We start from the raw sequence: 16407 nt of genomic DNA on the forward strand, positions 1-16407 counted from the left end.
AGGTTGCCCTCTTTCTCCAGGTCTGTTTTGTTTGATTATTGAAATGTTAGTAAATGCAATAAGGAATGATGATTTAATTGAAGGGATAGTTGAAAATAATAAAATAAAGATTAATTCATTTACTAATGCTTCCCTATTTCCAGTGAAAAACGCATTAGAATGTATGAATAGAATTAAAATTCATTTAGAAAAAATAGGAAAAATAACTAGATTATGTGTAAATTGGCAAAAATATCTGAAATAATGTTGTTTAATCATAGCAAGAAAAATTGTTTATTCAGAACAAGAAAAGTTTGTTGAGAAATATGATTTTAAGATATGTAAATCAGTTAAATATTTAGGTATAGCTTTAGTAGAAGATACTCAAAAACTAAAGGAAAATCATTATAATAAATTAAAAGGAGATATTAAAAAGAAACTAAATGAATATACTAACTTAAAACTTTCTTGGTTTGGAAAGATCACACTGATAAAAATGATTCTACCAAAGATTAATTTTATATTGAGAATGCTACCACTACAGTTAACAGAAGATGAATTTAAATTTTGGCAAGAAATGATTAATAAATACTGTAATGAAGAGAAGAGAGCCAGAATAAATAAAAAGTATTGGTATTAAGTGTCAGGATACGCCCCTGTGTGGGCCTCTGCTGTTTCTTCAGTCCTTCTCTCTCACAACTTGCTACCTTCCTTCCCTCCCAGTCTTCTTTCTTCCAACCCATCCAGTTACTCACCCCCAATTACAACTTACTCATTCTCAACATTTACATTCCCCCTCCTTCCTCTGTCTCTTTCCCTCTGTGGGAAGACATCAAAACTTTCCTGTCAGATTACCTCCGGACCAATCCCTCTGCTTGCTTACTCCTGTTAGGAGACTTTAACTCCAGGCTAGGCCCAGATAACCCTTCCCTTGCTTCCCACCTGAATTGGATCTGGGATGACTCCATCCCCCCTACTCTCTTAGGTTCCAGACTTTCTCTTGACCCCTCATTCAACCAACATATCCCTCTGCTGATCAACTTATGCTTAGAATTCAACCTACACATTCTTAACGGATCCCTGCCCAGTGATTTTCCTGGTAAACTAACTCATTTCTCCCATAGAGGGGCTAGTGTCCTTGACTATGCTCTTGTTACCTCGGATATTCTCCCCTCTAGTCTTGATTTCACTGTTCAACCTCGTACCGACAGTGACCATTCTCCAATTTTTTTGAAACTGCACTTCCCTTCTTGCCCCCAGCATCCTCTATCTTTCCCCCCGCCCCCTACGTATATCCGTAAATGGACCCCCGAAACTGCCGTCTCTTTTTCCCAGTGGATTTCAAGACCGGAGATACTAACTCTATCTCAGGACCTTGCATCCACCCATTCACCTTCCTCTGCCATCGCCTCCTACGAGTTTCTCATACACTCATTAACTGAAAACCTGAGAACTTCCTCCACTCTGTGCCCCTCCCCCTTACCTCACTTTCAATCCCCAACTTCCTCCTGGTTCGATGCTGACTGTTGGGCTGCCAAAAAATTTATCAGACAATTCTTCCATCCACTTCAATCTAATCCTTCCCCTGACATGTTGAACCTCTATTTCTCGCTGAGGAAAGCTTGCGCCTTCTTCCTAGAATTTAAGAAACATTCTGCCGCCCAACAAAGCTGGAACTTACTACACAACGCAATTCAAACTAACAATCACAAACAATTCTGGGCTTTGGTCTCCTACACATCTCCTTCCGCTGACCTCTGTTCGCCGATGTCCATACCAGCTTCTGTTTGGACTGAGTATTTCTCCACAACCTTCGCCTCTTCTCACTCTACCCTAACCAATCCCACTCCTCCTCCAAACCTCCCACTCTGGCCTCCGGTTGCCCTAGAAGAAATCACAGAGTTGATTTCCTCCTTAAAACCCCGGAAAGCCCCTGGTCCAGACGGGATCTTCCCCGAACTCCTACTCAATAACCCCACATGGTGGTCTCCTTTCCTCTCTAATCTTTTCACCCTTATCAACAACAATGGTCTTATCCCTTGCTCTTGGCTTTCCTCAACCATTGTTCCAATTTTCAAAAAAGGTGACCCCTCTCTCCCAAATAACTACAGACCTATCAGTCTCCTATCTTTTATAGGAAAACTGTACTCCAAATACCTCCTTTTGAAACTCACCTCCTGGTCTTCTTCCATCGGGCTCCCTGCCAAGGAACAGATCGGTTTCTGCCCTGGTGCCTCCACATTGGATCATACCTTCACACTCTCCTTCTTGATCAGTAAATATACCAAACACCACGGCGCTAAACTGTATTCAGCCTTTATTGATCTCAAAGGTGCATTTGATTCGGTCAACAGAGATTTACTTTGGAGGAAACTCTCCAACTGGGGGATTGACCAACGCCTCCTGTTCTTAATACAGTGCTTACATTCCTCCAACACATGCTGAATCAGGATTGATCGTGCTGGCACCCTGACAGATAATGTCCCTGTCACTAAGGGTGTACGCCAGGGATGTATCCTAGCCCCCCTTTTATTTAATCTCTTTCTCGCTGACCTTCCTTCCTTCCTAACCGGTACCGATTTTTCCCCTCCTGCTCTAAACAATTCACCTACCCCCCTCCTCATGTATGCGGATGACGCCCTTCTTCTCTCTATCACCAAAATGGGCCTCCACAAGCTTCTCTTCTCCTTCCAACAATACTGCTCCAACAACGACCTGATTATAAACTCAGAGAAAACTAAAATATTAGTTTTCGGCAAATATTGGGCCCCGTCATCCTGGAGAGTTGGTAATTTCATATATCAACAGGTTCAGACCTTCAGGTATCTGGGGATCCTTTTCCACTTCCGACACTCATGGAGCCCACACCGCAATTCTGCAATTGCATCCTCCTCCCTTTCCCTCAATGCAATCTCCCGTTTTCATTTTCACTCTGGCAACCAGTATGTCCCTGCTGCCATTAAAATCCTATACTCCAAGACATTCTCCCAATTACTCTACGGAGTCCCAATTTGGATCGAGGCAGCAAACTCTGAAATTGACAAGGTGGCCGCCTCCTTCCTCAGGAAAATCCTTGGGATCCCTAATCTTATCAGACTCTCCACCATCATCCTAGAACTGGGTATTCACTTACCCTCTACCCTAGCCTGGACCATTACCTTTAAGTTCTGGCTCAGAATCCATCTCCTAACCCCTCCTAATTCAATCTTACAAGACCTATTAAAGGACCCTTTTATTTCCAGGTGGCTTCATTTCATTGAAGCCAAATTATCCTCACTATCTCTTCTGTCGAAACCTTAGCCGACATGAATCTCCACTCAGCACATCAAACCATTAGGTCCAGTCTTTATGATCTTGAATATGCAACCTTATTCTCCCAAATGAACCCTACCTGTTCCCCTCTCGCTTTCGGCCTATCCCCTTCCCTCGGCCGTCCCTCTAACTACTTTAACCAATTGTCCAATCCTCAAAAAAGATGAGCTTTTATGCTCGCCAGGCTGAATATTTTCCCATCCACAGCCCACTTCGGAAGATTCACAAGAACTCCTCGTTCCAATAGATTGTGCCATTTCTGTGCACTTGAACCTGACTCCCTGGACCACATTTTACTCCGGTACCCAATTCACAATACCCCTCGCAAGCGACTGCTAGGACCACTTCTCTCCTCCCTCTCCCTCTCTTTCCCTGACACTTTCCCCATACTACTGAGCGATTTCTCGACTTCTATTACCAATCAAGTAGCCGAATTCCTCCTCATTGTTACAAAGACCTTCCCCCTCCCCATATCCCCATAAACTTTCTCGAACCCAACCTACTATATTCCCTATCCTGCTCCCCCCTCTACCTGGAACTGGAATGTAACTACGCTGTGCACTCACTTGTATTTTATAATGCCAATAAAGGTTTTAGAGAGAGAGAGAGGAGTGTCAGGATATTGTAATTTTTATAGGCCTGAACCTGTACAAAATGTGTTATTAATGAGCTGCTATTATGAACAGATGTGTGACTGCTGAGTCACTGTGACTGATGAAGAGATGATGCAATGTTTGAAGATGAAATGACACCCAGGTGCAGAAGATGATGTAATGTGTCCTGTGATTGGTCTCAAGAAGCCTTGTATATGTATATAAGAGAACAGTGTGTTCATAGATTTCTCTTCTCTCTCTATCATTTGCTGCTATCCTCTATGCCAGTTTGTTTAATGAGTTCCTGCCATGCTGAAGTGCTGTCCGCCTGTATATATTTGTAAATATATTTGTAAATATTATTTACAAATGTATATATTTGTAAATATTATTATCGTTGAGCAGATTAAACGACTTGGAAAAATGGGAGAAATTACAACGTTCATTTTTAGGAAAAATTGCAAGTTACAAATCAAATTAGAGCAAACGTTTTTGAAGAGTTAGACACCCTAGTTGCAAAGTTCATATGGCAGAAGAAGAAGCTGAGAATTAAATGTAAATTCCTACCAGAAGCAAAAGAAAGGAGACGATTTGGTTTGCAAATTGGAATTTATATTATTAAGCAGTTCCGGCTTCCGGCTTGAGAAGAAGGACGTTTATGCTGAGCTCCTCTCCCTTTTAATTTTAATCACTATTATATTACGAGTCACAGCCGAGCGGAAGAGAGAGGCTCAGGCAGCACTTTTGCTGGGTATCGGCGAGCCACGTGGCTGCACCGATGCGAGCGGAAAGGACCACGTTGCCTGCCATAGAACGCACACATGGCAACCAACACAATGAAGGAAGACGTGGAGATGGGAGTCCGGTTCATCTTGAACATCATGAAAAACAATGTCCGACTCATCAAGGAGCAGGTTGAGCGCTTTGGCAATTGTCTCACCAATAGACATGCATATAGATGCATAAGGAGAAACAGGACAGATCCTGTAGACATTCCTCTCATGCAAGCTTCCCAGGATGCGGGTGTGTATTAGAGTTATCCTTGTCTCAAGAGTTCACTGTATGGATTGACCCTGGCGAAGTCTCGTGTGGGCTTGGTGAGAACAGCCACCCTTTCAATGTGCGTGAGGAATACAGGAATGGCAAATCGTCTCCAGAGCTGGAAATGTCAGATTACCATTCAGAGTCTCCAACTCCCTCAGAGTGCTCTTCTGAGGGCGAAGGGTGGGCAAAGCGTTTGGAGAAAATCCAGGCAATGCACAGAAGTCAACCCAGGAGAAGCAATACTGAATAGACTCCACAATATTTCTATGTCCCATCTCCTCTGTGGCTTCCATGGCAACACAACATGGTCACCTATGTCTCAGCCCCTTCGTCTCTACTACGTCAATCTTCACTCGAAGCCGCCTGCCACCAGGAAACCCAACCCGGACCTGGTGAAACCCCTCACGAAACGGGCATCCAAGTCTTAAGAAAGAAGGACGCTGGACAAATATTTTCGGCCCCTTAGGCCTTGCCCTAGACCTTAAGTGGGACAGGGGTAACTCAGAAGAGTCAGGCTTTGTCTTTCCTCACCATGGGGCAAAGACAGATATTTGATCATTCGATATTTTAAGGCATTCCATTGTGTAGAATGGCCAACATTAAAGATCCTTTTAAAAGATTGGGGTTTTGGAAATAAATTTAGGGGTGTAAAATACCTATTATTTTTGGAAAACATTTCTGCAGTAATTGTTAATAATGGGATGACAAGAGCAGATCGCTCTAGGCTGAGTCACCAGATAAGGTTGCCCTCTTTCTCCAGGTCTGTTTTGTTTGATTATTGAAATGTTAGCAAATGCAAACAGGAATGATGATTTAATTGAAGGGATAGGTGAAAATAATAAAATAAAGATTAATTCATTTACTAATGCTTCCCTATTTCCAGTGAAAAACGCATTAGAATGTATGAAGAGAATTAAAATTCATTTAGAAAAAATAGGAAAAATAACTAGATTATGTGTAAATTGGCAAAAATATCTGAAATAATGTTGTTTAATCATAGCAAGGAAAAATGTTTATTCAGAACAAGAAAAGTTTGTTGAGAAATATGATTTTAAGATATGTAAACCAGTTAAATATTTAGGTATAGCTTTAGTAGAAGATACTCAAAAACTAAAGGAAAATCATTATAATAAATTAAAAGGAGATATTAAAAAGAAACTAAATGAATATACTAACTTAAAACTTTCTTGGTTTGGAAAGATCACACTGATAAAAATGATTCTACCAAAGATTAATTTTATATTGAGAATGCTACCACTACAGTTAACAGAAGATGAATTTAAATTTTGGCAAGAAATGATTAATAAATACTGTAATGAAGAGAAGAGAGCCAGAATAAATAAAAAGTATTGGTATAAAGTGTCAGGATATTGTAATTTTTATAGGCCTGAACCTGTACAAAAGGTGTTATTAATGAGCTGCCATTATGAACAGATGTGTGACTGCTGAGTCACTGTGACTGATGAAGAGATGATGCAATGTTTGAAGATGAGATGACACCCAGGTGCAGAAGATGATGTAATGTGTCCTGTGACTGGACTGAAGAAGCCTTGTATATGTATATAAGAGAACAGTGTGTTCATAGATTAATCTTCTCTCTCTCTCTCTATCATTTGCTGCTATCCTCTATGCCAGTTTGTTTAATGAGTTCCTGCCATGCTGAAGTGCTGTCAGCCTGTATATATTTGTAAATATATTTGTAAATATTATTTACAAATGTATATATTTGTAAATATTATTATCCTTGAGCAGATTAAACGACTTGGAAAAATGGGAAAAATTACAACGTTCATTTTTAGGAAAAATTGCAAGTTACAAATCAAACCAGAGCAAACATTTTTGAAGAGTTAGACACCCTAGTTGCAAAGTTCATATGGCAGAAGAAGAAGCTGAGAATTAAATGTAAATTCCTACCAGAAGCAAAAGAAAGGAGACGATTTGGTTTGCCAAATTGGAATTAATATTATTAAGCAGTTCCGGCTTCCGGCTTGAGAAGAAGGACGTTTATGCTGAGCTCCTCTCCCTTTTAATTTTAATCACTATTATATTACGAGTCACAGCCGAGCGGAAGAGAGAGGCTCAGGCAGCGCTTTTGCTGGGTATCGGCGAGCCACGTGGCTGCACCGACGCGAGCGGAAAGGACCACGTTGCCTGCCATAGAACGCACACATGGCAACCAACACAATGAAGGAAGACGTGGAGATGGGAGTCCGGTTCATCTTCAGCATCATGAAAAACAATGTCCGACTCATCAAGGAGCAGGTTGAGCGCTTTGGCAATTGTCTCACCAATAGACATGCATATAGATGCATAAGGAGAAACAGGACAGATCCTGTAGACATTCCTCTCATGCAAGCTTCCCAGGATGCGGGTGTGTATTAGAGTTATCCTTGTCTCAAGAGTTCACTGTATGGATTGACCCTGGCGAAGTCTCGTGTGGGCTTGGTGAGAACAGCCACCCTTTCAATGTGCGTGAGGAATACAGGAATGGCAAATCGTCTCCAGAGCTGGAAATGTCAGATTACCATTCAGAGTCTCCAACTCCCTCAGAGTGCTCTTCTGAGGGCGAAGGGTGGGCAAAGCATTTGGAGAAAATCCAGGCAATGCACAGAAGTCAACCCGGGAGAAGCAATACTGAACAGACACCACAGCATTTCTACATCCCGTCTCCTCTGTGGCTTCCATGGCAACACAACATGGTCACCTATGTCTCAGCCCCTTCGTCTCTACTACGTCAATCTTCACTCGAAGCCGCCTGCCACCAGGAAACCCAACCCGGACCTGGTGAAACCCCTCACGAAACGGGCATCCAAGTCTTAAGAAAGAAGGACGCTGGACAAATATTTTCGGCCCCTTAGGCCTTGCCCTAGACCTTAAGTGGGACAGGGGTAACTCAGAAGAGTCAGGCTTTGTCTTTCCTCACCATGGGGCAAAGACAGATATTTGATCATTCGATATTTTAAGGCATTCCATTGTGTAGAATGGCCAACATTAAAGATCCTTTTAAAAGATTGGGGTTTTGGAAATAAATTTAGGGGTGTAAAATACCTATTATTTTTGGAAAACATTTCTGCAGTAATTGTTAATAATGGGATGACAAGAGCAGATCGCTCTAGGCTGAGTCACCAGATAAGGTTGCCCTCTTTCTCCAGGTCTGTTTTGTTTGATTATTGAAATGTTAGCAAATGCAAACAGGAATGATGATTTAATTGAAGGGATAGGTGAAAATAATAAAATAAAGATTAATTCATTTACTAATGCTTCCCTATTTCCAGTGAAAAACGCATTAGAATGTATGAAGAGAATTAAAATTCATTTAGAAAAAATAGGAAAAATAACTAGATTATGTGTAAATTGGCAAAAATATCTGAAATAATGTTGTTTAATCATAGCAAGGAAAAATGTTTATTCAGAACAAGAAAAGTTTGTTGAGAAATATGATTTTAAGATATGTAAACCAGTTAAATATTTAGGTATAGCTTTAGTAGAAGATACTCAAAAACTAAAGGAAAATCATTATAATAAATTAAAAGGAGATATTAAAAAGAAACTAAATGAATATACTAACTTAAAACTTTCTTGGTTTGGAAAGATCACACTGATAAAAATGATTCTACCAAAGATTAATTTTATATTGAGAATGCTACCACTACAGTTAACAGAAGATGAATTTAAATTTTGGCAAGAAATGATTAATAAATACTGTAATGAAGAGAAGAGAGCCAGAATAAATAAAAAGTATTGGTATAAAGTGTCAGGATATTGTAATTTTTATAGGCCTGAACCTGTACAAAAGGTGTTATTAATGAGCTGCCATTATGAACAGATGTGTGACTGCTGAGTCACTGTGACTGATGAAGAGATGATGCAATGTTTGAAGATGAGATGACACCCAGGTGCAGAAGATGATGTAATGTGTCCTGTGACTGGACTGAAGAAGCCTTGTATATGTATATAAGAGAACAGTGTGTTCATAGATTAATCTTCTCTCTCTCTCTCTATCATTTGCTGCTATCCTCTATGCCAGTTTGTTTAATGAGTTCCTGCCATGCTGAAGTGCTGTCAGCCTGTATATATTTGTAAATATATTTGTAAATATTATTTACAAATGTATATATTTGTAAATATTATTATCCTTGAGCAGATTAAACGACTTGGAAAAATGGGAAAAATTACAACGTTCATTTTTAGGAAAAATTGCAAGTTACAAATCAAATCAGAGCAAACGTTTTTGAAGAGTTAGACACCCTAGTTGCAAAGTTCATATGGCAGAAGAAGAAGCTGAGAATTAAATGTAAATTCCTACCAGAAGCAAAAGAAAGGAGACGATTTGGTTTGCCAAATTGGAATTTATATTATTAAGCAGTTCCGGCTTCCGGCTTGAGAAGAAGGACGTTTATGCTGAGCTCCTCTCCCTTTTAATTTTAATCACTATTATATTACGAGTCACAGCCGAGCGGAAGAGAGAGGCTCAGGCAGCGCTTTTGCTGGGTATCGGCGAGCCACGTGGCTGCACCGACGCGAGCGGAAAGGACCACGTTGCCTGCCATAGAACGCACACATGGCAACCAACACAATGAAGGAAGACGTGGAGATGGGAGTCCGGTTCATCTTCAGCATCATGAAAAACAATGTCCGACTCATCAAGGAGCAGGTTGAGCGCTTTGGCAATTGTCTCACCAATAGACATGCATATAGATGCATAAGGAGAAACAGGACAGATCCTGTAGACATTCCTCTCATGCAAGCTTCCCAGGATGCGGGTGTGTATTAGAGTTATCCTTGTCTCAAGAGTTCACTGTATGGATTGACCCTGGCGAAGTCTCGTGTGGGCTTGGTGAGAACAGCCACCCTTTCAATGTGCGTGAGGAATACAGGAATGGCAAATCGTCTCCAGAGCTGGAAATGTCAGATTACCATTCAGAGTCTCCAACTCCCTCAGAGTGCTCTTCTGAGGGCGAAGGGTGGGCAAAGCGTTTGGAGAAAATCCAGGCAATGCACAGAAGTCAACCCAGGAGAAGCAATACTGAATAGACTCCACAATATTTCTATGTCCCATCTCCTCTGTGGCTTCCATGGCAACACAACATGGTCACCTATGTCTCAGCCCCTTCGTCTCTACTACGTCAATCTTCACTCGAAGCCGCCTGCCACCAGGAAACCCAACCCGGACCTGGTGAAACCCCTCACGAAACGGGCATCCAAGTCTTAAGAAAGAAGGACGCTGGACAAATATTTTCGGCCCCTTAGGCCTTGCCCTAGACCTTAAGTGGGACAGGGGTAACTCAGAAGAGTCAGGCTTTGTCTTTCCTCACCATGGGGCAAAGACAGATATTTGATCATTCGATATTTTAAGGCATTCCATTGTGTAGAATGGCCAACATTAAAGATCCTTTTAAAAGATTGGGGTTTTGGAAATAAATTTAGGGGTGTAAAATACCTATTATTTTTGGAAAACATTTCTGCAGTAATTGTTAATAATGGGATGACAAGAGCAGATCGCTCTAGGCTGAGTCACCAGATAAGGTTGCCCTCTTTCTCCAGGTCTGTTTTGTTTGATTATTGAAATGTTAGCAAATGCAAACAGGAATGATGATTTAATTGAAGGGATAGGTGAAAATAATAAAATAAAGATTAATTCATTTACTAATGCTTCCCTATTTCCAGTGAAAAACGCATTAGAATGTATGAATAGAATTAAAATTCATTTAGAAAAAAAGGAAAAATAACTAGATTATGTGTAAATTGGCAAAAATATCTGAAATAATGTTGTTTAATCATAGCAAGGAAAAATGTTTATTCAGAACAAGAAAATTTGTTGAGAAATATGATTTTAAGATATGTAAACCAGTTAAATATTTAGGTATAGCTTTAGTAGAAGATACTCAAAAACTAAAGGAAATAATTATAATAAATTAAAAGGAGATATTAAAAAGAAACTAAATGAATATACTAACTTAAAACTTTCCTGGTTTGGAAAGATCACACTGATAAAAATGATTCTACCAAAGATTAATTTTATATTGAGAATGCTACCACTACAGTTAACAGAAGATGAATTTAAATTTTGGCAAGAAATGATTAATAAATACTGTAATGAAGAGAAGAGAGCCAGAATAAATAAAAAGTATTGGTATAAAGTGTCAGGATATTGTAATTTTTATAGGCCTGAACCTGTACAAAAGGTGTTATTAATGAGCTGCCATTATGAACAGATGTGTGACTGCTGAGTCACTGTGACTGATGAAGAGATGATGCAATGTTTGAAGATGAGATGACACCCAGGTGCAGAAGATAATGTAATGTGTCCTGTGACTGGACTGAAGAAGCCTTGTATATGTATATAAGAGAACAGTGTGTTCATAGATTTCTCTTCTCTCTCTCTCTATCATTTGCTGCTATCCTCTATGCCAGTTTGTTTAATGAGTTCCTGCCATGCTGAAGTGCTGTCAGCCTGTATATATTTGTAAATATATTTGTAAATATTATTTACAAATGTATATATTTGTAAATATTATTATCCTTGAGCAGATTAAACGACTTGGAAAAATGGGAAAAATTACAACGTTCATTTTTAGGAAAAATTGCAAGTTACAAATCAAATCAGAGCAAACGTTTTTGAAGAGTTAGACACCCTAGTTGCAAAGTTCATATGGCAGAAGAAGAAGCTGAGAATTAAATGTAAATTCCTACCAGAAGCAAAAGAAAGGAGACGATTTGGTTTGCCAAATTGGAATTTATATTATTAAGCAGTTCCGGCTTCCGGCTTGAGAAGAAGGACGTTTATGCTGAGCTCCTCTCCCTTTTAATTTTAATCACTATTATATTACGAGTCACAGCCGAGCGGAAGAGAGAGGCTCAGGCAGCGCTTTTGCTGGGTATCGGCGAGCCACGTGGCTGCACCGACGCGAGCGGAAAGGACCACGTTGCCTGCCATAGAACGCACACATGGCAACCAACACAATGAAGGAAGACGTGGAGATGGGAGTCCGGTTCATCTTCAGCATCATGAAAAACAATGTCCGACTCATCAAGGAGCAGGTTGAGCGCTTTGGCAATTGTCTCACCAATAGACATGCATATAGATGCATAAGGAGAAACAGGACAGATCCTGTAGACATTCCTCTCATGCAAGCTTCCCAGGATGCGGGTGTGTATTAGAGTTATCCTTGTCTCAAGAGTTCACTGTATGGATTGACCCTGGCGAAGTCTCGTGTGGGCTTGGTGAGAACAGCCACCCTTTCAATGTGCGTGAGGAATACAGGAATGGCAAATCGTCTCCAGAGCTGGAAATGTCAGATTACCATTCAGAGTCTCCAACTCCCTCAGAGTGCTCTTCTGAGGGCGAAGGGTGGGCAAAGCGTTTGGAGAAAATCCAGGCAATGCACAGAAGTCAACCCAGGAGAAGCAATACTGAATAGACTCCACAATATTTCTATGTCCCATCTCCTCTGTGGCTTCCATGGCAACACAACATGGTCACCTATGTCTCAGCCCCTTCGTCTCTTCTACGTCAATCTTCACTCGAAGCCGCCTGCCACCAGGAAACCCAACCCGGACCTGGTGAAACACCTCACGAAACGGGCATCCAAGTCTTAAGAAAGAAGGACGCTGGACAAATATTTTCGGCCCCTTAGGCCTTGCCCTAGACCTTAAGTGGGACAGGGGTAACTCAGAAGAGTCAGGCTTTGTCTTTCCTCACCATGGGGCAAAGACAGATATTTGATCATTCGATATTTTAAGGCATTCCATTGTGTAGAATGGCCAACATTAAAGATCCTTTTAAAAGATTGGGGTTTTGGAAATAAATTTAGGGGTGTAAAATACCTATTATTTTTGGAAAACATTTCTGCAGTAATTGTTAATAATGGGATGACAAGAGCAGATCGCTCTAGGCTGAGTCACCAGATAAGGTTGCCCTCTTTCTCCAGGTCTGTTTTGTTTGATTATTGAAATGTTAGCAAATGCAAACAGGAATGATGATTTAATTGAAGGGATAGGTGAAAATAATAAAATAAAGATTAATTCATTTACTAATGCTTCCCTATTTCCAGTGAAAAACGCATTAGAATGTATGAATAGAATTAACATTCATTTAGAAAAAAAGGAAAAATAACTAGATTATGTGTAAATTGGCAAAAATATCTGAAATAATGTTGTTTAATCATAGCAAGGAAAAATGTTTATTCAGAACAAGAAAAGTTTGTTGAGAAATATGATTTTAAGATATGTAAACCAGTTAAATATTTAGGTATAGCTTTAGTAGAAGATACTCAAAAACTAAAGGAAAATCATTATAATAAATTAAAAGGAGATATTAAAAAGAAACTAAATGAATATACTAACTTAAAACTTTCTTGGTTTGGAAAGATCACACTGATAAAAATGATTCTACCAAAGATTAATTTTATATTGAGAATGCTACCACTACAGTTAACAGAAGATGAATTTAAATTTTGGCAAGAAATGATTAATAAATACTGTAATGAAGAGAAGAGAGCCAGAATAAATAAAAAGTATTGGTATAAAGTGTCAGGATATTGTAATTTTTATAGGCCTGAACCTGTACAAAAGGTGTTATTAATGAGCTGCCATTATGAACAGATGTGTGACTGCTGAGTCACTGTGACTGATGAAGAGATGATGCAATGTTTGAAGATGAGATGACACCCAGGTGCAGAAGATGATGTAATGTGTCCTGTGACTGGACTGAAGAAGCCTTGTATATGTATATAAGAGAACAGTGTGTTCACAGATTTCTCTTCTCTCTCTCTCTATCATTTGCTGCTATCCTCTATGCCAGTTTGTTTAATGAGTTCCTGCCATGCTGAAGTGCTGTCAGCCTGTATATATTTGTAAATATATTTGTAAATATTATTTACAAATGTATATATTTGTAAATATTATTATCCTTGAGCAGATTAAACGACTTGGAAAAATGGGAGAAATCACAACGTTCCTTTTTAGGAAAAATTGCAAGTTACAAATCAAATCAGAGCAAACGTTTTTGAAGAGTTAGACACCCTAGTTGCAAAGTTCATATGGCAGAAGAAGAAGCTGAGAATTAAATGTAAATTCCTACCAGAAGCAAAAGAAAGGAGACGATTTGGTTTGCCAAATTGGAATTTATATTATTAAGCAGTTCCGGCTTCCGGCTTGAGAAGAAGGACGTTTATGCTGAGCTCCTCTCCCTTTTAATTTTAATCACTATTATATTACGAGTCACAGCCGAGCGGAAGAGAGAGGCTCAGGAAGCGCTTTTGCTGGGTATCGGCGAGCCACGTGGCTGCACCGACGCGAGCGGAAAGGACCACGTTGCCTGCCATAGAACGCACACATGGCAACCAACACAATGAAGGAAGACGTGGAGATGGGAGTCCGGTTCATCTTCAGCATCATGAAAAACAATGTCCGACTCATCAAGGAGCAGGTTGAGCGCTTTGGCAATTGTGTCACCAATAGACATGCATATAGATGCATAAGGAGAAACAGGACAGATCCTGTAGACATTTCTCTCATGCAAGCTTCCCAGGATGCGGGTGTGTATTAGAGTTATCCTTGTCTCAAAAGTTCACTGTATGGATTGACCCTGGCAAAGTCTCGTGTGGGCTTGGTGAGAACAGCCACCTTTTCAATGTGTGTGAGGAATACAGGAATGGCAAATCGTCTCCAGAGCTGGAAATGTCAGATTACCATTCAGAGTCTCCAACTCCCTCAGAGTGTTCTTCTGAAGGTGAAGGGCGGGCTAAGCGTTTGTAGAAAATCCAGGCACTGCACAGAAGTCAACCCGGGAGAAGCAATACTAAACAGACTTCACAGTATTTCTATGTCCCATCTCCTCTTTGGCTTCCATGGCAACACAACATGGTATGTCCAAGCCCCTTTCTCTCTACTATGTCAACCTCCCCTCGAAGCTGCCTGCCGCAAGGAAACCCAACCCTGACCTGGTGAAACACCTCACGAAATGGGCATCCAAGTCTTAAGAAAGAAGGACGCTGGACAAATATTTTCGGCTCCTTTGGCCTTGCTCTAGACCTTAAGTGGGACAGGGGTAACTCAGAAGATTCAGGGTTTGTTTTGCCTGACCATGGGGCTCTTATCACAGCTTGGGAAAGTTACTTTTTTGGACTTAATCTCCCAGAATGCTCTACTAGCTTGTGTTATTTGGAGAAGGTCAAGAAATCCTTGTAGTCCAAAAACAGAATGACCTCCCCAATCTCTAGCAATATCAAATAAGTCATCAATATTCTAGAGAAAAAAGTTGGTTCTTGGAAATGATATGGTGGTGGGCAATTCCTGAGGACCACCATCTGGTTTTGTCTTACCTCAAGGATATTGCAGTCACAGACTGTGAAAGCCAGTTTGTTTTCCATCACAACAATGCCTTGCTGGAGGAGGTGGTCTTAGCTGGACCTCCCAGGAGCACTCTACTTGTTCCCCAGTTGAGGAGGAGCATGGAGCATGGAGCATGGAGCATGGAGCATGGAGAAGAGTGTGTGCTGCCCCAAGTTGGAGTCCTCTGTATGTTGTGCCCCTTTTCTTTCTGCCCCCACAGCCTGGAAAGAGACCCTTACCCTTGGGGGCCCCTGATGACCCCAAGGGTCTGTGTTCTCAATACTGCGACTGAAGAATCCATTCCTCCTTGGACCAGGAACCCCTGTAGGAACGGGGGGTCATGGGAGAAGCATCTGTGGGAGAGAAAGCTCTCCCTCTCTGGAGTTGTGGGCCTCAGGGCACTGTTTCTCTTCTGCCATGGAAGAGGGTGGTTTCCAAGGGAAATCAAAGTTGGTCGTGTCTGGCAGAACCCCATGTCCTTAGATATACTCAATAAAACCATGCCCTGGTCAGAATGCTACCAGAGCTACCATCTGAGGCAGACTGTCCGCATTGGTGGCATCAAGAGCCACTGCCACCTGTATGAACCACCTCCTGATTTCTCCCTTCAGTATCTAGCAGCAGTCACTGCCCCCATGATGTCTGTGTTGTGCTACATCCTGATAGATCTTCCTCACGCCATACCCAGCACTTCTGACATGACTGTCTCTGGCTTCCCTTGCCCTGGTGCCAGACTCGTTACCACCTTCCTGGGCTTTGTCCAGCTGCTCTGCTATAGGGCTGCATGGGGGCCAAGCCACTGGCTCCCCGTATTTCCTCTCCCTCATGCCTGGGGCCACAGCCATCCTTTTCTTGGAGGTGATGGGCAAGGCTGGCTGGCTGTCGGCTGAACTCCCTAGCCCCCCTTGAGGGCATTTTGGAGACCGGGGGCATGTGCCAGGTGGATTGGAGAAGAACTCCATGTGAAGACGGGCAGACCGCATTTTTCTGAAGTAGTAGATACAAATATTAATGTGATAAAAATAACGGATCATGCTTTGAGGATGATGGAGATGAAAGTTAAGAAAGATTACAGAGAAGCTAGAAGATGGAGAATATATTCCAATATTTTTCAGTATACAGATGTAATGGATAGAGCTAAGAA

General features: G+C 41.0%; 5 pseudogenes across 2 annotated transcripts; all 5 read left to right on the plus strand.

Moving 5' to 3' along the window:
• Positions 1–4705: 4705 nt before the first annotated feature.
• On the plus strand, positions 4706–5356 carry LOC140708449 (protein BTG3-like; annotated as a pseudogene).
• A 1741-nt stretch (positions 5357–7097) lies between these two features.
• On the plus strand, positions 7098–7748 carry LOC140701365 (protein BTG3-like; annotated as a pseudogene).
• On the plus strand, positions 7739–10560 carry LOC144586750 (maternal B9.15 protein-like; annotated as a pseudogene). The gene has a single exon (XR_013541763.1). The product of XR_013541763.1 is annotated as a maternal B9.15 protein-like (transcript).
• A 1316-nt stretch (positions 10561–11876) lies between these two features.
• Positions 11877–12947, plus strand: LOC140701642 (maternal B9.15 protein-like; annotated as a pseudogene). The gene has a single exon (XR_013542362.1). The product of XR_013542362.1 is annotated as a maternal B9.15 protein-like (transcript).
• Positions 12948–14265: 1318 nt separating this feature from the next.
• On the plus strand, positions 14266–14911 carry LOC140701655 (protein BTG3-like; annotated as a pseudogene).
• The last annotated feature ends 1496 nt before the right edge of the window (positions 14912–16407 follow it).

The sequence above is a fragment of the Pogona vitticeps genome, chromosome 1, assembly GCF_051106095.1.
Source record: "Pogona vitticeps strain Pit_001003342236 chromosome 1, PviZW2.1, whole genome shotgun sequence".
Lineage (NCBI taxonomy): Eukaryota > Metazoa > Chordata > Lepidosauria > Squamata > Agamidae > Pogona > Pogona vitticeps.